The sequence below is a fragment of the Bos grunniens genome, chromosome 1, assembly GCF_055505025.1.
Source record: "Bos grunniens cultivar Pamir isolate PY7600 chromosome 1, Bosgru_T2T1.0, whole genome shotgun sequence".
Classification (NCBI taxonomy): Eukaryota; Metazoa; Chordata; class Mammalia; order Artiodactyla; family Bovidae; genus Bos; species Bos grunniens.
The window spans coordinates 155560116-155586571 of NC_141165.1; the positions used below are offsets into that span (position 1 = coordinate 155560116).

Sequence of the window (26456 nt, forward strand, 5' to 3'; positions counted from 1 at the left end):
ATCTCTATATATCTTTGAGATTTTTTTTTCCTTTAGGATAAATTTCTAGAGGTGTGATTGTAAGATCAAAGTACATATTATGGTTTAAGGGTTTTTGATACATCCTTTCAGTTAGTCATTTAGAAAGGTTGTAGCAGTCTACACTCAGCATGTTGTATAAGAGTGCCATGTCCCTCCCCCTTCCTTTTTTTTGAGGACTGACTTAATAAGTGACCAACCTAGGGAATTGTTTTATCTTTAGAAAGAAGAATGGGTTGTTATTGTGACCATGTCGGTGATGTGATCTGGAAGCTGGATATTCATACACCTGTAAGAATAACACCTAACGCTTATCAAGTCCGTTTACAGCATTTTATAAGCATAAACTCACTTAATATTTACAAATTCTCGTTTTTTAGATGAATGTGACTTGAAAACCAAAATACCCTCTGTTAAGTCACAGGAGCCAGCAAGTGACTGCAGAATGGTTACTCTAGAGCCCAAACTCCACAGCGCTGGACTGCCTCTTGTCTGCAAATGTTGTACGGGTGTTGGGGGACTTTTTGCATTCCTGATTTCTGTTTGAGACTAACCTAGCAGTTTCCTGGCATGTATTCATTTATAAAGTAGCTGGCACACGGATTCAAAGCCCTCTCAGTAAGGGGTTAGTCTCAAAACTTAGCTCACAAATAAGCCTCCTATCCTGTCTAGCATTCACCTCTGAAAGCAGTATGCTACCCTTTATTCTGTAGTAGTTTTCCTAACACCCCCCATATGAAAAACAGGATCAGAGTCACAGAGGAGACTAGCACAGTTGGAAAAGGCAGTTTACTTGATGTGGACCTGCCTTGGAAACACAAGACAAGTGGGCTTAGGGACAGAAGTGAGCTTAGGGACGCAGCCGGGAGCCTGTACAAACATTTCCACATCAGCCTTGTTGGAGAATTGAAGTGTCTGGTGGAAGTTCAGTTCAGGAATGCAAGGCCTTACTGTAGAGATGTCACCCATCCACTGGGAGATTGTTGTTTTTTTTTAAACCCTTCTAAAGTGTGATGGTAGAAGATCATTGATGTTTTCTTGCTAATGACTAGGCTGCTAACACGGAGAAGGCAATGGCACCCCACTCCAGTACTCTTGCCTGGAAAACCCCATGGATGGAGGAGCCTGATAGGCTGTAGTCCCTGGGATCGCTAGGAGTGAGCGACTTCACTTTTCACTTTCATGCATTGGAGAAGGAAATGGCAACCCACTCCAGTGTTCTTGCCTGGAGAATCCCAGGGACAGGGGAGCCTGGTGGGCTGCTTGTCTATGGGGTCGCACAGAGTCGGACACGACTGAAGCGACATAGCAGCAGCAGGCTGCTAACAAAGTGAATTTCCACTAAGTTAATCTGTTTGATACTTTGGCCACCTGACGTGAAGAACTGACTCACTGGAAAAGACCCTGATGCTGGGAAAGATTGAAGGCGGGAGGAGAAGAGGACAACAGAGGATGAGATGGTTGGATGGCATCACAGGTTCAATGGACATGAGTTTGAGTAAACTCCGGGAGTGGGTGATGGACAGGGAAACCTGGTTTGCTGCAGTCCATGGGGTCGCAAAGAGTCTGACACGACTAAGCGACTGAACTGAATCTGTTTGAATTCGCCATCGCTCTCTTCACCTTTTTTTCTAGTAGGATTAATGATTGGCAGCTTACCTTGCCAGCTTATCTCCCAGAGAGAGGGTTGGTGAAATCATTTTGGCTTCAGCTCTCTGGCCCGAGTTTGTGCTATTGAGCGAGGCAGGACCACCCCAGTTCAGTGGTAAGCTGGTTACCAAAACCCTTCGCAGTGCTGTGTGGGCCAGGGCTCCACCCGGCCGGGTGGGAGTGGTCCTGAGGCCCCTTCAGTCCTCATCCAGTGGTGGAGCCAGGAGCTGAACCGAGGGATGTGATAGTTTCAGACTCACCTGAATTTGAATGTGAAAATTACAAGGTCACAGCAGTTGGTCAGAATTTTTTTTTTTTTATTCTTGGTTAAAATTAAACATCCTCTCCTTCATGCAGGAGGGCCAGTTTTGGCTTCTCTGTGGCTTGGGGAGCATTTTGACTGGTTTCTCTCTCAGAGATGGTTGTGTTCATCCCTGCACTGTGCCTACAAGTCCCTCTGGTGACTGGTGTATACAACTGCAGGAAATGGGCAAAGACAACTGGCTTTTCTGCTATGTTTTCACCGGCCTGGTTAAGGAGAACACTGGATCTTATGATAAAAGGTAGGGGACAAGATGCCATTGGAGCCATTTATTGTGCTTGTGTAGAGGCCTGCTCACCTCTCTCTGAGGCAGATTTTCTGACCTGCTTTATTCTAACAAGGGTGAAAGTAAAAGCATTAATTGCTCAGTTGTGCCTGACTTTTTGCGATCCCATGGACTGCAGCCCGCCAGGCTCCTCTGTCCATGGGATTCTCCAGGCAAGAATATTGGAGTAGGTTGCGAGTCCCGCTCCAGGGGATCTTCCTGACCCAGAGATTGAACCCACATCTCCCGCATTGCAGGCACATTCTTTACCACTGAGCCACCAGGGAAACCCTGTAACAAGGGTAATGTATTATAAGCCATTGAATAAACACACACATGTACCCATTCCTGTGCATTATCTATAACAAGAGTATTTGTTGTGCATCCACTGTTTTATAAAAATCAATTCATTTCTCCTGTAAAGATAATAGATTTTAGAAGCAAGTAGCCTTTCAGTTTCTGGAATCATTTGAAAGTCAACTGCTCCATTCTTACAGAATTGGAGTATCCCATTTTGATCACTGACATATAAAAGCTGTAAAGCTAGTAAAAAGTTGACCAAACAATTAGTGGTATATTCCTGGTATGTATACCAGGCTTCAGTGATTAAAATTCCCTCCTCCTCTCTTCTTCACTTACAAAAAAGTATTGTTAAACAAAGCCAGTCAATAACAATAAGTGTGTTATAGGTAGTACTGCTTATTTTCAGATACCTTGAGATACAGTTAATAAAATTGCTGTTTGGATATTCTGAAGAATCCTCCCGTCAGCGCAGGATACACGTGTTCGGTCTCTGATCTGGGAAGACCCACCGGCCATGGAGCACCGGAGCCTGTGTGCAACAGTTCTGTGCCTGTGCTGCAGCCGCGGCCGCTGAGGCCTCCACGTGCTGGAGCCTGTGCTCTGCAGCAGGAGGGCAGCCCCTGCTCTTTGCAGCTACAGAAGGGCCCTCTCAGCCACGAAGACCAAGCATGGCTGAAAATAGATACATAAATCAAATTATGAACAAATGTAAGCGGTCTCAAAACAGAAAAAAAGAAATGAAAAAAAAAAGATGATCAGAGGAACTGAGGAGGAGAACTTGGTAGGGCGGTTGAGTAGGGGTGGGTTCCACGAGAGAGGAAGGCTTGGCCTCACAACCGGGAGCAGGGTCCAGGGCATGGTGGACACTCAGCAGCCATGTGCTGGCCCCAGGGCAGGTGAGCCCTGGGACAAAGCAGACAGGCTCTGGCTTGGATTTTCCTCAGAGTCAGAGGAGGCAGGATGCTGATGTCAGTTTTAAGCAGGGGAGACCCTTTTGTTTGACTAGATCCCTCTGGATGTTATGTGGGAGTGGCCTGGACGAAACTGAGAGGGAGATGTTGAACTAACAGACCCCCCCACCCCACCCCTTGCTGTCGGTTACCTGAAAGTTGTACTTTTTCTTCACCGTGAAGGTAGTGTGATTTACTCTTTGATGGGGTGAGATGAATGGCGATTTGTATAAACTTTTTGAAGTTCTCTGAGGACGAGAACCCCGTAAAATCACTATTCTTATGGATCGATTAACATCGTGTAAAATAAAGATCGGGAATTTAACTTTTTAACCATTAACTTAATTGAGGTTATGGCTGCAGATTTCTGGTAGGAGAGATTTTTCTGCTTGCATTTTTTGGTGAAAGAAACTTAATGTATGGAAATGAATCCTTAGAATAGGGTTTTTTGATGAATTGAGTGTCTATAGAAGCTATGCACTTGAAGGGAGATCCAGTTTGTTAAGTGCTAATATTGTCTGTCCAATCTGGTGTTTTAATTAGTATCAAAGGAAGGGAAATACTGCGGTAATTGTAACCTTATGTTACTCCCTTAGTTCAATTAGTTTTAAACCATAGTCATTATCTGTTATCTTTAGTTGTTGTGATCTCATTACAACAACTGAAGTGATGAAGTGATATTGCAGTTGTGATTTGGGAGATTAAAAAAATAACACGTTTTTTCTTATTACCAAAACGATACATGTTTATTGAAGACAGCTTTGGAAAATACAGGTAAGGGTGTAAAAAAGCATACTCCAAATCTCCCTGACCAGAAATGATGCCTGTCCATACGCTGGGAAGGGTCAGCTTTGCTCAGATCGCCTAGAAGCATAGGTGCATTTGGTCTGGGTGACTCGCAGGCCTGTTTGGGACTCTGGGACCTGGAGATGGGACAGCGCAGAGTCGGTCAGCCCACACATTCCCGGCCCGTTGTGTCTTGGTGCTTCCACGCCTTCTAGGTCTTTAAGAGAAGTTGAAAATTTAGAAATACAGATTTAATGTGAAATCTCCCAATTTTTATGTGAGACACAACTACTAATAACCCACTGGGATTCAGGCAGAGCAGACCTGACGGCTGCATTCAGTCTTTGTTGCCTTGCCAGCTTATAACCTCAGCTACGTATAGTTGTGTAGCCTGTTTCTCTCTCAGTATCAGTTCACTTCAGTCGTTCAGTTCTGTCCCACTCTTTGCGACCCCACGGACTGCAGCACGCCAGGCCTCCCTGTCCATCACCAACTCCTGGAGCTCGCTCAAACTCATGTCCATTGAGTCGGTGATGCCATCCAACCATCTCATCCTCTGCCATCCCCTTCTCCTCCCACCTTCAGTCTTTCCCTGCATCAGTGTCTTTTCAGATGAGTCAGTTCTTTGCATCGGGTGGCCAAAGTATTGGAGTTTCAGCTTCAACATCAGTCCTTCCAGTGAATATTCAGGACTGATTTCCTTTAGGATGGACTGGTTGGATCTCCTTGCAGTCCAAGGGACTCTCATGAATCTTCTCCAACACCACAGTTCAAAAGCTCAGTTCTTCAGCACTCAGCCTTCTTTATAGCCCAACTCTTACATCCATACATGACTGCTGGAAAAACCATAGCTTTGACTAGATGGACCTTTGTTGACAAAGTAATGTCTCTGCTTTTTAACATGCTGTCTAGGTTGGTCATAGCTTTTCTTCCAAGGAGTAAGCGTCTTTTAATTTCATGGCTGCAGTCACCATCTGTAGTGATTTTGGAGCCCAAGAAAATAAAGTCTGTCACTATTTCCCTTGTTTCCCCATCTATTTGCCATGAAGTGATGGGACTGGATGCCATGCTCTTCGTTTTTTGAATGTTAAGTTTTAAGCCCACTTTTTCACTCTCCTCTTTCACTTTCATCAAGAGGCTCTTTAGTTACTCTTTGCTTTCTGCCATAAGTGTGGTGTCATCTGCATATCTGAGGTTATTGATATTTCTCCCAGCAATCTCTATTCCAACTCTCTCAGTATATTGGAGTATACTCCCAAGCCTTAAGGGTATGCTGCCTTGGCAGTGTGTACTGATCTCCTGTTTCCTTACTAGCATTGGGTAAAGCCTTCTCAAAAAAAAAGAAAATCCTAGCCAGTTTTGTTTGTTTTAATTTGCATTCTTTTTGGTACAGTTACTGAGTTGCTGGGCTTCCCTGCGGCTTCCAGTGGCTCAGTGGTAAAGAATCTGCCCACAATGCAGGAGACTCAAGTTCAGTCCCTGGGTCAGGAAGCTCCCCTGCAGGAGGAAATGGCCACACACTTCAGTATTCTTGCCTGGGAAATCCTATGGACAGAGGAAGCCTGGTGGGCTACAGTACATGGGGTCGCAGAGTCAGACATGACTTAGCGACTGCAAAGCAAAAATGAGTTGAACACTGATTAAATGTTTATTGACCTTACTCAGATTTACTTGGTAACTCACCACCTTGCTAGAACTCTTGAGTTCCAGTAGTATTTTGGTCATTTATTTAGTGTGTCTCAACTTTTGTTATATTATATAATATTTGCACCCCATTAGTCCTAGTAAATAGTACTCATGGCAGGTGTCATCCCCCGAACCTGAGGGCCTTGGTACCTGGAGCACATCTGTAACCCGTGTTAAAGAGCTACGGTTGAGAAGCTCTGGGTTTGGTCAGTGGGACTGTTTGAGCACGTGCTCTGTATCTGGCAGTGCTGTGGCTGTCCAGCCTTGAACCATGACAGCGGTCTCAGCTCTCTAAGACCTCATGATTTTTTTTTTTAATTTCTCTTGCGTTTATCATATTGACTGTCATATTTATAAAAGATAATTCTTATTTCCAGAATTTATAATTTTTTGGCTTTTATTTCTTGTTGACATGAACCTTCTCCCGCCGCCCCCCCCCCCCAAAAAAAAACAAACCAGTGGTGGATGCTAGTCAGCCTCTAATTTCTTAAATTCCATTAATTCTCTTGAGTTCTATTAAACTCTGCTACAAAAAGTCACAAGTGGACTTTGGTGAGCAGTTCCTTTCCTGTGATGATGAAAAAACCAGGGTACAGTGCTAGGACTGTGTAATGGGAACTTCTGGAGTGTCTAACTCGACATAGATCCCTTAACTGTCCTCAAATCTAGACATCCACTCCCCTGCATACTTCTTCCTCCCCACAGAATACACAGAGGATTTAATCAGGTTTAGTTCGGTCCTGACCCAAGCTAGTCCAATCAGTGTCCTTTTCTTGGAAATTGACTTTGGGCCCAAGTGAGGGTTCGACCTCACTGCATTCACAGGGCCCAGCGTAAAAACTTGGGAGTTCTAGGCTGTTGTGTTCTGCTGTTGTGTCTGGGGACAGAGAAAGGTAATTTATGGATGGAGAGATTAAATTAAGTATATAGAAGCAGGAAGAGAGAATACCACCTGAGATTACTTTAAACCTCCTCCTCCAGTCCTTTCTGGGGCTGGGTGTTTTCATGTTCTGTGAAGTTCTGTGAAGTCCTGTATTCTTAAGATTAACAGCTCTCCCCCCACCCCACCTGCTATATACCTTTTAGCTGAAGCCAGCTGAGGTTGGGTTGTTTAAACCTTCTCTTCATTTTCAGCCCTGTATTCTTTCTATAATCCTACCTTATCTCTTGTATTTCTTGACTATCATCTGAGGACGTTGTGAATTTATTATTATTTTCTCCATATAACAGCAACATCAAAAATTAAGGATATACTAGTATATGTAACAGGGAAGGCGATGGCACCCCACTCCAGTGCTCTTGCCTGGAAAATCCCATGGACGGAGGAGCCTGGTGGGTTGCAGACCATTGGGTTGCGAAGAGTCGGACATGACTGAGCAACTTCCCTTTCACTTTTCACTTTCATGCATTGGAGAAGAAAATGGCAACCCACTCCAATGTTCTTGCCTGGAGAATCCCAGGGACGGGGGAGCCTGGTGGGTTGCCATCTGTGGGGTGGCGTAGAGTCGGACATGACTGAAGCGACTTAGCAGTAGTATATATAAAATAGATAATCAACAAGGACCTACTGTATAGCACAGGGAACTCTACTCAGTATTCTGGAATAACCTATATGGGAAAATAATCTGAAGAAGATTGAGTATATGTTTATGTATAACCGAATCACTTTACTGTACACTTGACACTTAGCACAGTATTGTAAATCAGCTATATTCCAATATAAAATAAAAATTAAATTAAAAAATTAAGGATAGCAAGAGAAGCAGAAGTGCACAAATTTAAGCTAATTCACACAATTACGATTTTATTAGAAAGTCCATTTTGCACATGTGGTGACCTTTCTTAAGTCAGTTCAGATCTCTTGTGAAGAAAAACAAAAAGGAAGAGATTTTGAATTTATTTCAAAATGTCCTAGAATTTTGGTGGAGTAATTTCCCTTCATATACATATAACATTTTGACCTCATGAAAGAAATGATACTGCATCTGTTTAAGCATGTACTCTTCCAGAAACTGAAAGAAGACTCTTAACTTTACTATCTAAATATCAAGAAATTGAATCACAGTGTAATTTACCTGGTGGGTGGTAGTATTAGTCCCTCAGTTGTGTCTGATTCTTTGCGATCCCATGGACTGTAGCCTGCCAGGCTCCTTTGTCCATGGCATTCTCCAGGCAACAAACTGGAGTGGGTAGCCATTCCCTTCTCCCTTCTCTTCCTGATCCAGCGATTGAACCCAGGTCTCCTGCATTGCAGGCGGACTCTTAATGTCTGAGCTACCACTTCCCTGGTGGCTCAGATCGTAAAGAATTTACCTGGGGCTAGGCTTATTGTCAAATTAGCTTTTTGTTTCAGTCGTGTCGTAAGTACTCAGTGCTAAATTTAAGTAGTCTGCTATAATGAAGAAGTTGGATGGGGATGGGGGAAAAAAAGGAATGATAGAGACTTCCCTGGTGTTCCAGTGGCCTAAGACTCCACGTTCCCAACACAGAGGTTCTGGGTTTGATCCCTTGTCAGGGAACTAGAACCCACATGCCGCAGCTAAGACCCAGTACAGCCAAATAAATAAGTAAAATATATATAAGAAAGAATGGTAGGAAGAGTAAGAAAGAATTGTAGTAGAAGAAAGAAAACTCAGTGCTGTAATTCTCCTTATTCATAATTGTATTGTCTGAATTTTTTCATTTGCAAGTGGAAGAAGCCCAAACTGCCTTCAGTAAAAAAGGGAAATGTATTGACCCCCTGATGCTGGGACCAATGGAGGGCCGGAAGAGGAGAAGGGGACGACAGGGAATGAGATGATTAGATGGCCTCATCGACTCAATGGACATGAGTTTGAGCAAACTCCAGGAAATACTGAAGGACAGGGAAGCCTGGCAAGCTGCAGTCCATGGGGTTGCAGAGAATCGGACACAACTTAGCGACTGAACAACAACTATTACTGAGTTACATATCTGTCTGTTAGGTCCAAGGGTTCTGATTGTCCTGGCATGATCCCATGCCTCAACCAGTCACCATGGCCAAGGGAATGCAAGACACTCATTGGCTGTCCTGGGTTTTGGGTCCACCTTTTGTACCAGTTGTAAAGTAAAGTAGCTAGTAAAGTCAGTAGCTAGACCCCTGGAATTAGCAGGAGAGAAAGTGGATCAACTACAAGAAGAAAGAACGCTGGGCAGGCTAAATGCATACCCAACACACTCATCATATGCAGCGATCAGACAGAAAGGGGCTGATGGTGACTTTCTTTTTTTTCCCTTTTGAATGGTGTGCTGCTAAGTTACTTCAGTCTTGTCTGACTCTTTGTAACACTATAGACTGTAGCCCACCAGGCACCTCTGTTTACGGGATTCTCTAGACAAGAATACCGGAGTGGGTTGCCAGGCTCTCCTCCAGGGGAACTTCCCCCTTGAATGATAGTCTTTAGTAAAACTATAATACAAAAACATCAAAGCAACCCAATGTGTGCATGAACTTTCTTCTCAATAAAGTTTACTTTTTAAATTTAAATGCTCACTCTGCTGCCCAAGAATTTGTATTGTTCATTCATTTTAAAATGAAATATATTTTACTACTGTCCTGTGATTGCTCTAGGTAGAATGAAGTTTGTGCTGCTTATCTATAATATAGCTAGATCACTTCTGGTTTAGAACCGTGGGCATTACTTTATCAGTTTGACTACTACTATAATGACAGATTTTTTTTCATGCCCGAAGGTAGGTTACATTCTCTTGGCTCGTATCTGGAGGCATTCTAACTTATGATTTGTCTGGAACTGCCGGGGAAACATGTATACTAGGAAAAAGCTGGAGCTGGAAAGGGATGTTATTTCTTTCTTTTTTAGGAATGAACCCTTTTATTATTTTTTTGTTCTTTTCTTTAAATATAATTTTATTTATTTTAATTGGAGGCTAATTACTTTACAATATTGTATTGGTTTTGCCATACATCAACATGAATCAGCCACGGGTGTACATGTGTTCCCCATCCTGAACCCCCCTCCCACCTCCCTCCCCATACCATCCCTCTGGGTCATCCCTGTGCACCAGCCCTGAGCATCCTGTATCATGCATCGAACCTGGACTGGCAATTCGTTTCACATATGATATTATACATGTTTCAGTGCCATTCTCCCAAATCATCCCACCCTTGCCCTCTCCCACAGAGTCCATAAGACTGTTCCATACATCTGTGTTTCTTTTGCTGTCTCGCATACAGGGTTATCGTTACCATCTTTCTAAATTCCATATATATGCGTTAGTATACTGTATTGGTGTTTTTCTTTCTGGCTTACTTCACTCTGTATAATAGGCTCCAGTTTCATCCACCTCATTAGAACTGATTCAAATGTATTTTTAACGGCTGAGTAATACTCCATTGTGTATATGTACCACAGCTTTCTTATCCATTCATCTGCTGATGGACATCTAGGTTGCTTCCATGTCCTGGCTATTATAAACAGTGCTGCGATGAACATTGGGGTACACGTGTCTCTTTCCCTTCTGGTTTCCTCAGTGTGTATGCCCAGCAGTGGGATTGCTGGGTCATAAGGCAGTTCTATTTCCAGTTTTTTAAGAAATCTCCACACTGTTCTCCATAGTGGCTGTACTAGTTTGCATTTCCACCAACAGTGTAAGAGGGTTCCCTTTTCTCCACACCCTCTCCAGCATTTACAGCTTGTAGACTTTTGGACAGCAGCCATTCTGACTGGCGTGAAATGGTACCTCATTGTGGTTTTGATTTGCATTTCTCTGATAATGAGTGATGTTGAGCATCTTTTCATGTATTTGTTAGCCATCTGTATGTCTTCTTTGGAGAAATGTCTGTTTAGTTCTTTGGCCCATTTTTTGATTGGGTCGTTTATTTTTCTGGAATTGAGCTGCAGGAGTTGCTTGTATATTTTTGAGATTAATTCTTTGTAGGGGTATTATTTCTTAATGTGTCTGCTTTTTTAGGTTAGACTCCAAGGAAAATAGCAACTTGACCTTTTTCAGAAGGGCACAGGCCTATTTTTGAGAATTGTTTTGTTTTGTCCTATGAGACTGATAACAGTAGGTGGTAAGAGCTTATGGTACCTTGAGAACAGTTGCACTTGTTTTTTAAATTATATATCTGCAGTGTAATTTATTTCCCACATTCTGATTACAACAATTCCACTCAAAAACTGGTTCCTGGACCTTCTTCCTTTAATCTCAGATTGTCAGTTTCCTCCTCGTCTCATTTCCTACCCCCTACAGCTGGGACCTCAGGGTGGGTCACCCCAGCTAGTTCCTTGCCCTATTGTCCTTCTGTCACTTCTGATCCACCGACCTCCTTCGCTTGACCAGCTCAACTCTCTGGGTTCTGTTTCCTGTATTTGTGATATTAAAAATCAGGCATGTAAAGCAATTATCCTTCAATAAAAAATAAATTAATTTTAAAAACCTTAAAAAAAAATCAGCCAAAGAAGACCATACAAACTTGCAGACTTTGTCTTTACCCATTTAGCTGTATTCTTCCTCAGGTTGTATTCTGCTAAGAATTCTTTTTTTCCTCTTCACTCTCAATATTCTATATATATTTAAATTATGTTTTACTATTTTTTATTGGAATAGAGTTGTTTGCGATGTTGTGTTCGTTTCACACTGTTGCCATACAACAATGTGAATCAGCTGTATGTATACAGGTACATATACAGGTACGAACCGAGCTGAGCTCCCTATGTTATACAGCAGCTTCCCACTAGCTATCTATTTTACACACGTGCGTGTTAGTCACTTAGTCATATCTGACTCTTTGCAGGCTCCTCTGTCCGTGGAATTCTCCAGGCAAGAATCCTGAAGGCGGTTGTCATTCTCTTCTCCAGGGGGTCTTCCCGACCCAGGGGTTGAACCCAGGTCTCCTGTATTGCAGGCAGAGTCTTTACCATCTGCGTCCCCAGGGAAGCCCCCTGCCCCCACCCCCGCAGTGTGTTCATCAATTCCAGTCTCCTAGCTTGTCCTGCCCTCCCCTTCCCACCCCACGTTCACAAGTCCATTCCCCCGCATCTGCGTCTCTGTTCCTCCCCTGCAAATAGGTTTCTTCCTCACCTTTCTTTCCTTTCTGCATAGACGCTGTTCCAGATCTGCCCTTTTCCTCAGGCCTCCCCAGCCCTCCCCGGATGTCTCAGAAGCTTCACTCTCAGGAGCGGCTCTTCCTCCTGTCCGGTCCAGGTGCCCGCTTCCCAGGCAGATCTTGTAAATTTATCTGATCCACGCTTTGCCTTTTGAGATGAGAGTGAAGGAAGAGGCAGATGTCGCCTTCCCTTCCCCGGGTTCTGGATGCTGTCCTCCCCGGTTTCCTCGGAGACTCTGGCTCGTGCTTGTGCTCGGAAGGCCCCTCATTAGTGCTGCAACCCCGTCGTGTGTGACCGCTGTGTGCAGATGCTATGGTAGGAGCTAGGGGACAGCGGCGACAGGTTGCTGTCCTCACTCTTTAATTAGGACAGACGTACATACCCCCCGTCCCCACAGTTGCAGAAAGAAATGATTCCTCACCGTTTGAAATGCTGTGACGAAAGTGTCCAAGAGGACCTAACATTGTCCTACAGTCTAGGGAAGATGTGACATTTACTTGGCATCTGAAGGATGTCTAGGAAGTCATCAGGGAAGGAAAGAAGTTGTTGGGCTGAGGGGCCAGCTTGTGACAGGGTCTGTGGCATAAAGGGGCACAGCGTGTTTGAGTAGAAGGCCACTGTGGTTGCAGTGGGAATACTGGAGAGGGCGGCGAGCTCAGGCCGTGCAGGGCCTTGCAGGCGTGTACGGAAGGGCCATCTGGGAGCCGCAATCTGAATCTTGCTTGTTCTCTGCCGCCGGGGCCTCCATGGCCCCCTGCCCTCTGCTCCCTCCTTCCCGGCCGCTCAGCTTTGGCCCCTCAGCGCTGCCTGTCGCATCTCTCGTCTCTGCCTTCTGTGCCGGGTGTCTCCTGCTCCTGGCTGCGTGTTACAGTCTTGCAGCCTGCCTGTGCCTCCTGTATCTCGTTTCCATGCACCATCTTCTGTCAGTCTGTTTCTCGATCTTTCCACAACCTTCAACATGTTCTGTAGGAACACTTTTCTGCCTCGCCTTTCTCCATCTTACGCTCTGTGTGTTCTCTTCTCTTACATCTAGGACTTCTTAGTCCTTAACGTTATTGTTCCCAAGGCTGTTTTCTCTACCCTTTTTGATCCTACCCTGACCTCTAGGTGAAGAGGAACTAAAGAGCCTCTTGATGAAAGTGAAAGACGAGAGTGAAAAAGTTGGTTTAAAGCTCAACATTCAGAAAACGAAGATCATAGCACCCGGTCCAATCACTTCATGGCAAATAGATGGGGAAACAATGGAAACAGTGACAGATTTTATTTTCTTGGCCTCCAAAATCACTACAGATGGTGACTGCAGCCATGAAATTAAAAGATGCTCCTTGGAAGAAAAGCTATGACTAACCTAGACAGCATATTAAAAACCAGAGACATTACTTTGCCAACAAAGGTCCGTCTAGTCAAAGCTATGGTTTTTCCAGGAGTCATGTATGGATGTGAGAGTTGGACCATAAAGAAAGCTGAGCACCAAAGAATTGATGTTTTTGAACTGTGGAGTTGGAGAAGACTCTTGAGAGTCCCCTTGGACTGCAAGGAGATCCAGTCAGTCCATCCTAAAGGAAATCAGTCCTGAATATTCATTGGAAGGACTGATGCTGAAGTTGAAACTCCACTACTTTGGCTACTTGATGTGAAGAGCTGACTCATTTGAAAAGATCCTGATGCTGGGAAAGATTGAAGGAGGAAGGAGAAGGGGATGGCAGAGGATGAGATGGTTGGATGGCATCACCGACTCAATGGACATGAGTTTGAGCGAGCTCTGGGAGTTGGTGATGGACAGGGAGGCCTGGTGTGCTGCAGTCCATGTGGTCACAAAGAGTTGGACACAACTGAGCAACTGAACTGAACTGAACTGTTCTCTAGGATGGTCATATGGCCACTGTCGGTTCTGGCTGCCAGGATTAAGTCCCATTATCTTTGCATGTTCATACCTGGAGCTCTGACCTTTCTTCTAAGGTCTAACCCTTTATCTGAGTTCCGCCTGTGATCTTTGGGTGCTTCCAACACAGTCGGTCCAACTCAGAGCTCACCACCGCCTTTCTTCTGACAACCTTTTTCTCTGCCTGTATTTCCCATTCTGGTGAATGATGCTGTTATCTGCCCTTTTGTTCATTCTTTAGCAATTGTTTATTGAGTACCTGCCGTATATCAACAACCATGCCCTGGTATAATAAAAAAAAAGAAAATGATAGTTTTTGTTCCTGGTTCCAGAGCTCCTAAAACCTTTGGACTTCCCTGAGTTGATAGGAATGCCTTCTGTTATTCAAACTGAACACCTTCCTTGGAGGTCCAGTGGTTAAGACTTGACCTTCCAATGCAGTGGAGGAGGGCGCAGGTTCGATCCAGGGTAGGGGAGCCAAGATCCCACATGCCTCACTGCCAAAACACCAAAACATAACACAGAAGCTATGGTGTAACAAATTCAATGCAGACTTTTTAAAAAATGGCCCATGTGGAAAAAAAAAATCTTAAAAAGAAACTTTTTGGACCTTAACCTGAATTTGTGTTAATGAAGTGTCTTTCAGCTCACCACTACCACCACCACCTCCGAGGAAGAGGAAGGGACAAACTGGAAACTGAGTTCCGTCTCATGGCCAGTTGTTTAGTCATTCATGCTTGTGTGATGGAATCCCATCCAAGACTCTTAGAATAATAAGGTTCAGGGAGCTTCTGGTTTGGAGAACACTGAGCTGGGAATGTGGACCCCTGTGTTCTATGGAGGAGGAGAGGCTGTGGAGTCTCTGCACCTCGCTTCCCCCACACTCTGCTCTCTTAACCGAAGTGGTTGTTCCTGAGTTACATCCTTTATAATGAAACTGTAATCACCAGTATGACGATTTCTTCAGTTGTGTGAGTTGTGAATTACTGAACCTGGGGAAACAGGGCTGGGTGTGGTTGTGGGACCCTGTGAACTTGTAGCTTGCCTGGCAGAAGTGCTGGTAGCTTGGGGACCCTTGAGACTTGGGCATCTGAGGTGGAACTGAGCCCTTAATCTGTGGGAAGTGTTACTTGCTCCGTTGTGTCCCACTCTTTGTGACCCCATGGACCACAGCCCGCCAGCTTCTTTGTCCATGGGATTCTCCAGGCAAGAATACTGGAGTCGATTGCCATTCCCTTCTCCAGGGCATCTTCACAACCCATGGATCAAACCTGGGTCTCCCATATTGCAGGCGGATTCTTTATCATCTGAGCCTCCAGGGTATCTGTGGGGTCTACCTAAATTGAATTGTATGAAACCCAGTTGGTGTTCGAGATGTGTCATTAGAACACATATCTGGATTACAATGTCTGTAGATATCTATACAGTTGTCCTTCAGTATCTGCAGGGTGATGGAATTGGTTTCAGGGCCCTGCACTGATACCAGAATTCCTGGATAGTCAAGTCTTTCATATAAAATGGCATAGTGTTTGCATATAACCTATGCTATGCTATGCTAAGTCACTTCAGTCGTGTCCGACTCTGTGAGACCCCATAGACGGCAGCCCACCAGGCTTCCCCATCCCTGGGATTCTCCAGGCAAGAACACTGGAGTGGGTTGCCATTTCCTTCTCCAATGCAGGAAAGTGAAAAGTGAAAGTGAAGTCGCTCAGTCGTGTCCGACTCTTAGCGACCCCATGGACTGCAGCCCACCAGGGTCCTCCGTCCATAGGATTTTCCAGGCAAGAGTACTGGAGTGGGGTGCCATTGCCTTCTCTGAGCAAATAGGCATACATGCGTGTAATACAGTATAAGTGCTACACACATAATTGTTGATGCTCAGCAAATTTGAATTTTGCTTTTTGGAATTTTCTGGAAATTTTCCATCTAAGGGTGGTTGAATCCGTAGCTGAGGGTCCCATGGATGCGGAGGGTTGACTGTATTTGGCATAGACTTAGTACCTATCCCTAAGCCAGACGGGTGGATAGTGAGTTACAATCCAGCCATGCAGTCAGCAGCCAAGTCTCTCCACTTCTGAAGTTGCTAGATTTTGTTGATTCTGCCTTAACAATATCTTTTGAATTTACTCTTTTCTCTTGTATTTCTGCTGTTGTCTTAGCCCTGGCAGTTAGCGTTCTTCACTGTGCTGCTTTGCTCTTACCGCCTGCCGCTTCCTGACTGGTCTGGCTTCTCTTATCCACTGGGTCTCGCCTGCACGAGGCTGCCAGAGAAGTGTGTTGTGGTACAAGTGCTGCTTCACGATGAAATCTTGCCCTGGGGTTTCATCTCTTACAGGGATGGGTTTCAAACTTGTGCTGTAGTATAGTGGGATGTATACTTTTATATACTCTGATGCTGGCAAAGATTGAGGGCACGAGAAAGAGGCGACAGAGGATGAGATGGTTGGATGGCATCACTGACTCAATGGACATGAGTTTGAGTAAACTCTTGGAGATAGTGAAGGACAGGGAAGCCTGGCATGCTGCAGTTCATGGGGTCCCGACGAGTCGGACATGACTTAGCGACTGAACAACAAATACTCTTGTATACTCTTAAAAGTTACTGAAGACCCCAAGGAACTTTTCTTTACATGAGTTTTATCCCTCTTTGTCAGGTTAGTGATTAAAACTGAGAATGTTAAAAGTACTAATTTATTTACTGAAAATATCTGTCATAAATCCATTGTACACTTAACGTAAAAAATCTCTTTAATGTTTCACTTAATAGAAGACAGCTGGCTTCTCATATCTGCTCAGTAGTGGAATATTGTGAAATGTTGTTTTGATTGAAGTAGTTGACAAAAGTCTGGTCTTAACATAGATAACACAGTTGGAGAAAGCAGGAGTCTTTTAATATCACTTCCAGAAAACTGTGGTTATTCTTTGATACTATACCAAAATTTAGCAATAGTGGTTTTTTAAGGGTTAGTGGTTGTGTGGAATCTGAAGTTATGTTAGTAAACTTCATATTTTGTTACAATAAAATCTGTTCATCTATCTTGCAATTTGAATGGATATTTTCCTCCTTTGTGATTTTGTACCATCATGTGTTGGTCATTTGGAAAATACTGCTTTACTGAGTAATATGGATCTTCCAAATGTTTCATTAACCAATATAACGAAAACCCATTTGTTAACTTTCAGTCAGTTCAGATCAGTCGATCAGTCATGTCCGACTCTTTGCGACCCCATGAATCGCAGCGTGCCAGGCCTCCCTGTCCATCACCAACTCCCGGAGTTCACTGAGACTCACGTCCATCGAGTCAGTGATGCCATCCAGCCATCTCATCCTCTGTCGTCCCCTTCTCCTCCTGCCCCCAATCCCTCCCAGCATCAGAGTCTTTTCCAATGAGTCAACTCTTCGCATGAGGTGGCCAAAGTACTGGAGTTTCAGCTTTAGCATCATTCTTTCCAAAGAAATCCCAGGGCTGATCTCCTTCAGAATGGACTGGTTAGATCTCCTTGCAGTCCAAGGGACTCTCAAGAGTCTTCTCCAACACCACAGTTCAAAAGCATCAATTCTTCGGTGCTCAGCTTTCTTCACAGTCCAACTCTCACATCCATACATGACCACTGGAAAAACCACAACCTTGACTAGACGGAGCTTTGTTGGCAAAGTAATGTCTGTGCTTTTCAATATGCTATCTAGGTTGGTCATAACTTTCCTTCCAAGGAGTAAGCGTCTTTTAATTTCATGACTGCAGTCACCATCTGTAGTGATTTTGGAGCCCCCAAAAATAAAGTCTGACACTGTTTCCACTGTTTCCCCATCTATTTCCCATGAAGTGATGGGACCTGATGCCATGATCTTCGTTTTCTGAATGTTGAGCTTTAAGCCAACTTTTTCACTCTTCTCTTTCACCTTCATCAAGAAGCTTTTTAGTTCCTCTTCACTTTCTGCCATAAGGGTGGTGTCATTTGCATATCTGAGGTTATTGATATTTCTCCTGGCAATCTTGATTCCAGCTTGTGCTTCTTCCAGCCCAGCGTTTCTCATGATGTACTCTGCATAGAAGTTAGATAAGCAGGGTGACAATATACAGCCTTGACGAACTCCTTTTCCTATTTGGAACCAGTCTGTTGTTCCATGTCCAGTTCTAACTGTTGCTTCCTGACCTGCATACAAATTTCTCAAGAGGCAGATCAGGTGGTGTGGTATTCCCATGTCTTTCAGAATTTTCCAGTTTATTGTGATCCACATAGTCAAAGGCTTTGGCATAGTCAATAAAGCAGAAATACTGCCCATCTTATTAGAAAATTCTCTAAATTTGGGGAAAGCTCACAATGGCAGATACTTGTTTTCCAAGTTTTAAATGTTTATGCAAAGCTTAACTTTTTTCTACAGCATCAAATACTGCCAGTCATTTTTCTTGAAGCAGCAGGCCCACTTCATTTTGAGAACACACGATCACAGGACGTGCTCAGTCTTGTCTGACTCTTGCGACCCTGTGGACTGTAGCCCTCCAGGCTCCTCTATCCATAGAATTTCCCAGGCAAGAATACTGGTGGGTTGCCATTTCCTTCTCCAGGTGATCTTCCCAACCCAGGGATCCAACCAGTATCTCCTGCATTGGCAGGAGGATTCTTTACCACTGAGTCATCTGTAGAGCTCTCGTTTTTGAGAAACTGTCTGCCAAGTACTCAAGTGTGAATAACCGTAGTTTTTCTGTTGTCATTCTGCTAAGTAAACATTGTGATCCATGAAAAACAGCGGCTAGTTCACCTTGTAACTCATTTGCATAAGTGTGTTTCTTGGTGCGCCATAGAAGCGCTTCATGGGCATTCCCTGGCGATCCAAGGGTAAGGACTCTGCTTTCACTGCCAAGGGCAGTGGTTCGGTCCTTAAGTAGTCGGGAAGCTTAACAGTCCACAAGTTACAGAAATAAAAGAAATGCTTTATGACGCCTCCCCTTTATTCAGACTGGTATTAAACACATGTACTCAAGGATCAACGTTTAATATAATGTTTTTAATAACTCATCAGGGATATTCTGACTTGAAATTGTCTTTAAATTTTTTTGAAAATTAGTTTATTTAAATGTGAGTGCGTCATTATCAGAGAAATGCAAATCAAAACCACTATGAGGTACCATTTCATGCCAGTCAGAATGGCTGCGATCTAAACGTCTACAAGCAATAAATGCTGGAGAGGGTGTGGAGAAAAGGGAACCCTCTAACACTGTTGGTGGGAATGCAAACTAGTACAGCCACTATGGAGAACAGTGTGGAGATTACTTAAAAATCTGGAAATAGAACTGCCTTATGATCCAGCAATCCCACTGCTGGGCATACACACTGAGGAAACCAGAAGGGAAAGAGACACGTGTACCCCAATGTTCATCGCAGCACTGTTTATAATAGCCAGGACATGGAAGCAACCTAGATGTCCATCAGCAGATGAATGGATAAGAAAGCTGTGGTACATATACACAATGGAGTATTACTCAGCCGTTGAAAAGAATACATTTGAATCAGTTCTAATGAGGTGGATGAAACTGGAGCCTATTATACAGAGTGAAGTAAGCCAGAAGGAAAAACATCAATACAGTATACTAACGCATATATATGGAATTTAGAAAGATGCTAACAATAACCCTGTGTACGAGACAGCAAAAGAGACACTGATGTATAGAACAGTCTTATGGACTCTGTTGCAGAGGGAGAGGGTGGGAAGATTTGGGAGAATGGCATTGAAACATGTATAATATCATGTATGAAACGAGTCGCCAGTCCAGGTTCGATGCTCGATACTGGATGCCTGGGGCTAGTGCACTGGGAGGACCCAGAGGGATGGGGAGGGAGGAGGGAGGAGGGTTCAGGATGGGGAACACATGTATACCTGTGGTGGATTCATTTTGATATTTGGCAAAACTAATACAATATTGTAAAGTTTAAAAATAAAATTAAATTAAAAAAAAATAAATGTGAGTGCGTGGGGGTAAAGAATACAGTGACCGGTAGTTCAGTTCGGTGCCTCTGTTGAGGTGGCTGTCGTCAGTATCAGTGCACGTAAATACGGTGAAAAGGGAAAGTGATGTCTGAGTGCTATGATGATCTCGACCTGAATCCCTCACAGGGGCTTGGGAACTCCAGGGACTCCCCAGACCACACCAATTGCTACCTCACAGGATGAAGTCTGAACCTTTATGCATGGTCTAAAGAGCGCTCTGTGCTCTGTCCCTGCTGATTTTCCTGATTTTTCCTTTTCTCCAGCTGTACCTCACCTTCCCTGACTCCGGCCACCTGCATCTCACAAAGTGGTCCTTTTGTCACAGGCACTTGCCTTGACACTCCATTTCCCCCAACCCAGAATGTTCCTTTGCTTCTGCCTCCCTCACTCTGGGTGATATCCTTCTGGGCTTGCTGGGTCTCCCTGAAGTAGAAGGTCCTACCCCAGCTATTAGTCATCTTCCTTCTGATTCCCACCCCACTTCCCAGCTTTTGACTATCTCCATCTATTTCCTAGATCCCTCGATTTACAATTTTTTTTAAGACTTTTTTTTCATGTAGGCTATTTTTAAAATTTATCTTGGGCTGTGCTGAGTTGCTGCACGTAGGCTTTCTCTAGTTGCTGCGGTCGGGGTTACTCTCTAGCTGTGGTGCGTTGACTTCTCGTTGCGGTAGCTTCTCTTGTGGAGCACATGCTCTAGAGCACAGGCTCAGTAGCTGTGGCCCCGGGGCTGCCAGCAGCATGTAGGATCCTCCTGGATCAGAAATCGAACCCGTGTGCCCTGCATTCTTTACCACTGACCCACCAGGGATGCCTTGGATTTACAGTTCTTCACAATGCCATCATAACAAGAAAACATCCCTCTTGTGATTTAAGCTTTGTTCAGATACTTGCTGTTTTGCATGTTGAACCTTCCTAGCCCTAATTCAGAGAAATATTTGAGTAACCAGGTGGTGAGATATTTCTTTAGTGTCTTCGGCTCTATCAGAAATGGTATAGACTGGCCTGCCTGAAGAATAATCTGATTTCCTTTAATAACTACACAAATGATCAGCATTTTCCTCATTATTAAATGGTAAGATCTTTTGCCATCATCTAGATTTGGGGTTCGGAGAAGGCAATGGCACCCCATTCCAGTACTCTTGCCTGGAAAATCCCATGGACAGAGGAGCCTGGTAGGCTGCAGTCCATGGGGTTGCAAAGAGTCGGACATGACTGCGCAACTTCACTTTCATGCATTGGAGAAGGAAATGGCAGCCCACTCCAGTGTTCTTGCCTGGAGAATCCCAGGGACGGGGGAGCCTGGTGGGCTGCCGTCTATGGGGTCGCACAGAGTCAGACACGACTGAAGCGACTTAGCAGCAGCAGCAGCAGATTTGGGGTTATATACAGCTAAGTTCAGGAGGAGAAGGGGATGACAGAGGATGAGATGGTTGGATGGCATCACCAACTCAGTTGATACGAATTTGAGCAAGCTCAGGGAAATGGTGAAGGACAGGGAAGCCTGGCGTGCTGCGGTCCTTGGGAACACAACTTAGCGACTGAACTGAACTAACTGAACCACAGCTAAGTTCATCAGATAAGTGATCTTTAGATAAGTTATCTGAGTTGTGCTTAGCTTATGTAAAGTATGTCAGTATGCTTTGGAAGACTTCTGGTGATCTGACCCAGACCCATCCCCACCCCATCCCCCATGCACACACCCATTAACTCACTGCCGCCCCTCCCATGCATGCATGTGCGTGCACACACACACACACACAAAGGAATGTTTACTGAGCACCTGTTCTTGCTCTGGGATTTTGCTAGGCACTTTCACATATCCCATCTAAAATCTGTTTCCCACCATACTGTGAAACAGTGAAGTGAAGTGAAAGTCACTTGGTCGTGTCCTACTCTTTGCAACCGCATGGACTATACAGTCCATGGAATTCTTCAGGCCAGAATACTGGAGTGGGTAGCCTTTCCATTCTCCAGGGGATCTTCCCAACCCAGGGATCAAACCTAGGTCTCCTGCATTGCAGGTGGATTCTTTACCAGCTGAGCCACAGGGGAAGCCCTTCAGTGAGATGAGTGGTAAATAGATGGTAAATACCTATGTTGCAGATGAGAAAACAGAACCTCACATTTACTACCCTTTGTAGTCATGAAAATATTTACAAATGGCGTATTGGGTAGCTGAACTTAAAAAATTCTTGAGTTACCACAGACGTAAATAGGAGAGTAACATTATGACATGAACCATTTATCAGATAGGCACACTTCAGGGCTTTAGTCCAGCTTTTAATTCTAGAGGAAACAGGAATTGTTCGTGATGGATTATTTTAGATATGCCATAAAGTTCCTTCAAATTCTGAGGTCCCATAACTCCAGGCAGTTGCAGCAATGCTGGAAGTATCAGTCAGTGATGCCTGTAATTATTGCTCAAAAAATGAAATCTGTTAACTCTGGCATTGTGTTCATATTGATTTTATTATGAAACATATTACCTTTTAGATTTCAAGTTTGAGATTCAGTTTACAAACCCATTTACTGCTATATAATTATACTGCAAATTATGGGTTTGAGTTAGATGGACCTTTCAGCCCTGGCTTTGTAGTAACTGAAACCTCTGATAATCGCAGTCAAGATGCTGGCCACATGCTCTTAGAAATAGTCTGTTGGCACATTTATCCTATGAATAGGCTTTGTTGGATTAAAAAATCTTAGAAAAGATCTAAATTGGAATGATAAAATGACATTCACCCCTCTGGCTTTCGGCTTCTTTCTTTGTGACATTCCCTAAACTCAGTTAAAGAATTCTGGAGCCAAGATTTGTGCAGGCAGTGGAGGTTAGAACTTGAAAGTGACAGATCAAAAATGTAGCTACTAGCAGCTTCTAAAAAAGTCTTCAGTTAGGCATCCAGGCAAGGCGTGTTATTTCATGGTTGAGAGGCAGTATAGCAAAGGGATTAAGAGCACAAATTCTGAAGGCAGCCTGCCCCAGCTACTGATTGTGTGACCATAAGCCAGCTATTTAACTTTTCTGTACCTATTTCCTCATTTATAAAATGAGGTAGGTCACGGTTCTTACCTTGTGGGGTTGCTGTGAGGGTGTTAAAGTACTTGGGATGGTGTCTCACTAAAAAGTGCTTTTTGAAAAATGACTATTATTTTATCATCATCTGTGACCCAATCCTGGACTCCCATTTTAAGACGTAAATGGAGGCATTATATAGTATTATCGACAATTGGTTCTGCGACCTCTTGTAACTTCTTAGTTGCTCTTTCACCATCTGGAAAGTTGGCATTTGTCTTAAGCCTGGTAGAGAGGAAAGGACCTCTTAAGCCCGGTAGGTTTAAAGTGCTTTCATCTACTGACAAAAAAAATAAGAACTCTTAAAATCCTAAAAGAAAAAGAAATATCCCAATTTAAAAAATGGGCAAGAGATGTGCCTAGGCATTTCTGCAAAGATGCCGAACAAGCACATGAGGAAATGTTCAGTGTGTTTAGAGGAAATGGGAATCTAAAGCATGAGATGCCGCTTCACTCTCGTTAGAATGGCTGTTACAAAGCAACAGTAACAGAAAATAGACCTTTGTCAAGGATGCGAAAAACTTGGAATTGCTAGTAGGCATGTAAAATTGTGCTACTGCTCTTCCTGGGTGAGCGAAGTACACAGTCACATGGCCCGGCAATTCCATTCCAGGGTATGAAGAGAACCAAAGAATTGAAAACAGGTGTTTACACTAAAACGTACCTGAAATTTTTATAGCAGCACTATTAACAGCAGTCAAAAGGTGGAAATACTCACGTCCATCAACTTTTGTCTGTCAGTGGACAAACACAGTGTGGTGTATTCTTATAATGAATATTATTCAGCTATAAGGCGGAGTGAATGGTGCCTGCTACAAATGGATGAACCTTGAAAACATGCCAAGTGAAAGAAGCCAGACAAGGCCATGCGTGTACCGTAAGACCCATTTGTATGAAATTCTCAGGATCAGCAGATGTACTGAAAGAGGTTAGTGTTGATTGTTGCTAGGGGCTGGATGCGGGGTTCCTTTCGGAGATGATGAATGTTCTAGAACCAAGTGTTGGTGCACAACGTTGTGAATGTGTTACATGTCAGTGAATTGTCCATTTTAAGATGATTTAAATGGTAAGTTTTCTGTTTTTAAAAAAGGGAAAAAATAGCATTTTAGTTTACCTAGTGGCAATTTTGTCAGAATATTGAATGATTTTTTGGTGATTTTAGGATGTGATCATTTTCATTTCATATATAGTTCAGTGAAATGTACCATAATTATTCTCTTGTACAGCTAGAAAAGGTAGAAAATGAAAGTGATGAGAATTTTGATACTTGTTTCTTCCTTAGTGTAGGGCTTCTCAAAGTGGAGTCTGGATGCTCTGGGGATCCTTGAGACCCTTTCAGAGGGTCTGCAAATTCAGATTATTTTTGTAATGATAGTTAAGTTTCGATTTCCCTTTTTTACTCTCATTCTTCATGTGTTCAGTGTAGTTTTCCAGTAGCTATATGCACTTGATGGCATCATTCCTTTAATGGCTAATGGTTTATATGCTTAAATAATGTTTATTTCTTAGATTTTCTAAGGTGAGCTCTTTGTTTCCTCAATTTTTTAAGTGGTGGCCCAGTGGTTAATACTCTGCCCTTCTAATGCAGGGGCACAGGTTTGATCCCTGGTCAGGCACATGCTGTGTGGAGTGACCAAAAAATCTTAAAAAAAAAAAAGGAAAAGTAAAAAGAGTCCTGAGGCCAGAACGTTGGTGAATCAGTATCTTAGCAAAAATGTTACATACTACTAGTAAAAAAAAATCATATGAGGTGCCTGCGTTATACATTTTTGAAAATAGAGGGAAAATAGTTGTAAGCTAGATGATTTTTTTTTTTTTTTGGTGGTGGTGGTTGTTTTACCTTCTTATTGCTCGGAGGTTATTAGATCTGGAACTAGGATTTTCTTTTCGGGACACTTTTAAGTCTCCAGTTTAGGAAAAGCGTCTCGATTATTGGTTAAGTCTATGGTTTTTAAATTTGAATGCATTTTACAATAGGAATGATACTAGATATGTTGGTTAACATTACTGTAATCAGTTCCCCCAAACTTCTAGAACACACAAAGTGCTTGAAGCGTCATCACAGCTGATGTTACTGAGTGCCTGCTGTGTGTTGGCAGTGTTCTAGGTGTTTCCCCATGTGAAAATTCATCTCATCCTCTCCACTTTCTGCAGAGAAAGTAGTTATAATGGTGAAGTAACTTACCTATGATCCCACAACTGGTAAGTGGCTGATCTTGTATTAGGACCTGTGCAGTCTGACTCCAAAATCTGCACTGTTAGCACTGTATACTACGTCTGTGTGTGCATAATAGCTCTCTGGGAATATACATAGACAGTTCCCACTTGGAAGGCCTGCCCACACTTCCCCCTTATAGTAGTGCTGTATGAGGGCGGTAGTAGGGCCGGGGGGAAGCCTCGGCAGAGGCTCCAGCAAAGATGTGGGGAGCAAGGATAGGAGGATGGGGAGCTATAGGGGGCCAGACTCCTTGCCCCAGGATGCCTCTGGTCCAGTTTTGTTTTTTTTTAACTTTTTGTTTTATATTGGGGTGTAACCAATTGACAGTGTTGTGATGGTTTCAGGTGAACAGCGAAGGGACTCAGCCATATGTATGCATATATCCATTCTCCCCTAAATGCCCCGGTCCAGTTTTCTAGCTGGATGTTTCCTTCCTAGGGATTGCCTCAGCATGTGGCTTACAGGGGCATCTCTCCCCTTTTCTGCAGTTCTTTGGACTAACTTAGATTTTTCACAGTTTTCTCCTAATCTCTGTCATGGAGTCCCGCATTTACTCCATTTGAATTATTCTGAGATTTTTTACTACCAGCTAGAAATGAGAGAAAGGATTGTGGTGGGGGAGGGTGTTAAAGATAACCTTTGAAAAAGAAACTTGGAAATAGGTGGTATAGCTGTTGGTGGTGGTAGGGGTCCTTAGTGAAAGTGAAGTCGCTCAGTCGTGTCCGACTCTTTGTTGACCACATGTCCTGTAGCCTACCAGGCTCCTCCATCCATGGGATTTTCCAGGCAAGAGTACTGGAATGGATTGCATCTCCTTCTCCAGGGGATCTTCCCAACCCAGGGATTGAGCCCAGGTCTCCTGCATTGCAGGCAGATGCTTTACTGTCTGAGCCACCAGGGAATCCCTAGGAAAACCTTTGAAAAAGAAACTTGGAAATAGGCGGTATAGCTATGAGTGGTGGTAGGGGTCCTTGGGATTCAAATAAAATAAAAGCCCTTGGCCTCTGAGAATGTCACCTACCTTGCTGGGGCTCCTCCAGGCTTGTCATCACTGGGGCTGGAAGAGGCAGAATAATCCAAGCCTCCTGCCCCAGGCTAGGAGGGGAATGTGGCCAAGAGATTTCCCAGGGGACTCAAGGGTGTGTCCTCCCACCTCCTTCCATTTTCTCTTCCCTACTCTCAGTCCTGTTGCCTGAGATCCCTGTCTAGGTCCGACGTCCAC

General features: G+C 43.8%; 1 protein-coding gene across 7 annotated transcripts in view; it reads left to right on the forward strand.

Annotated features, from left to right (window-relative positions):
* ITSN1 (intersectin 1) overlaps positions 1–26456 on the forward strand; it is a 243741-nt gene that overhangs the window by 5371 nt on the left and 211914 nt on the right. The gene's annotated exons all lie outside the window — the stretch shown is intronic.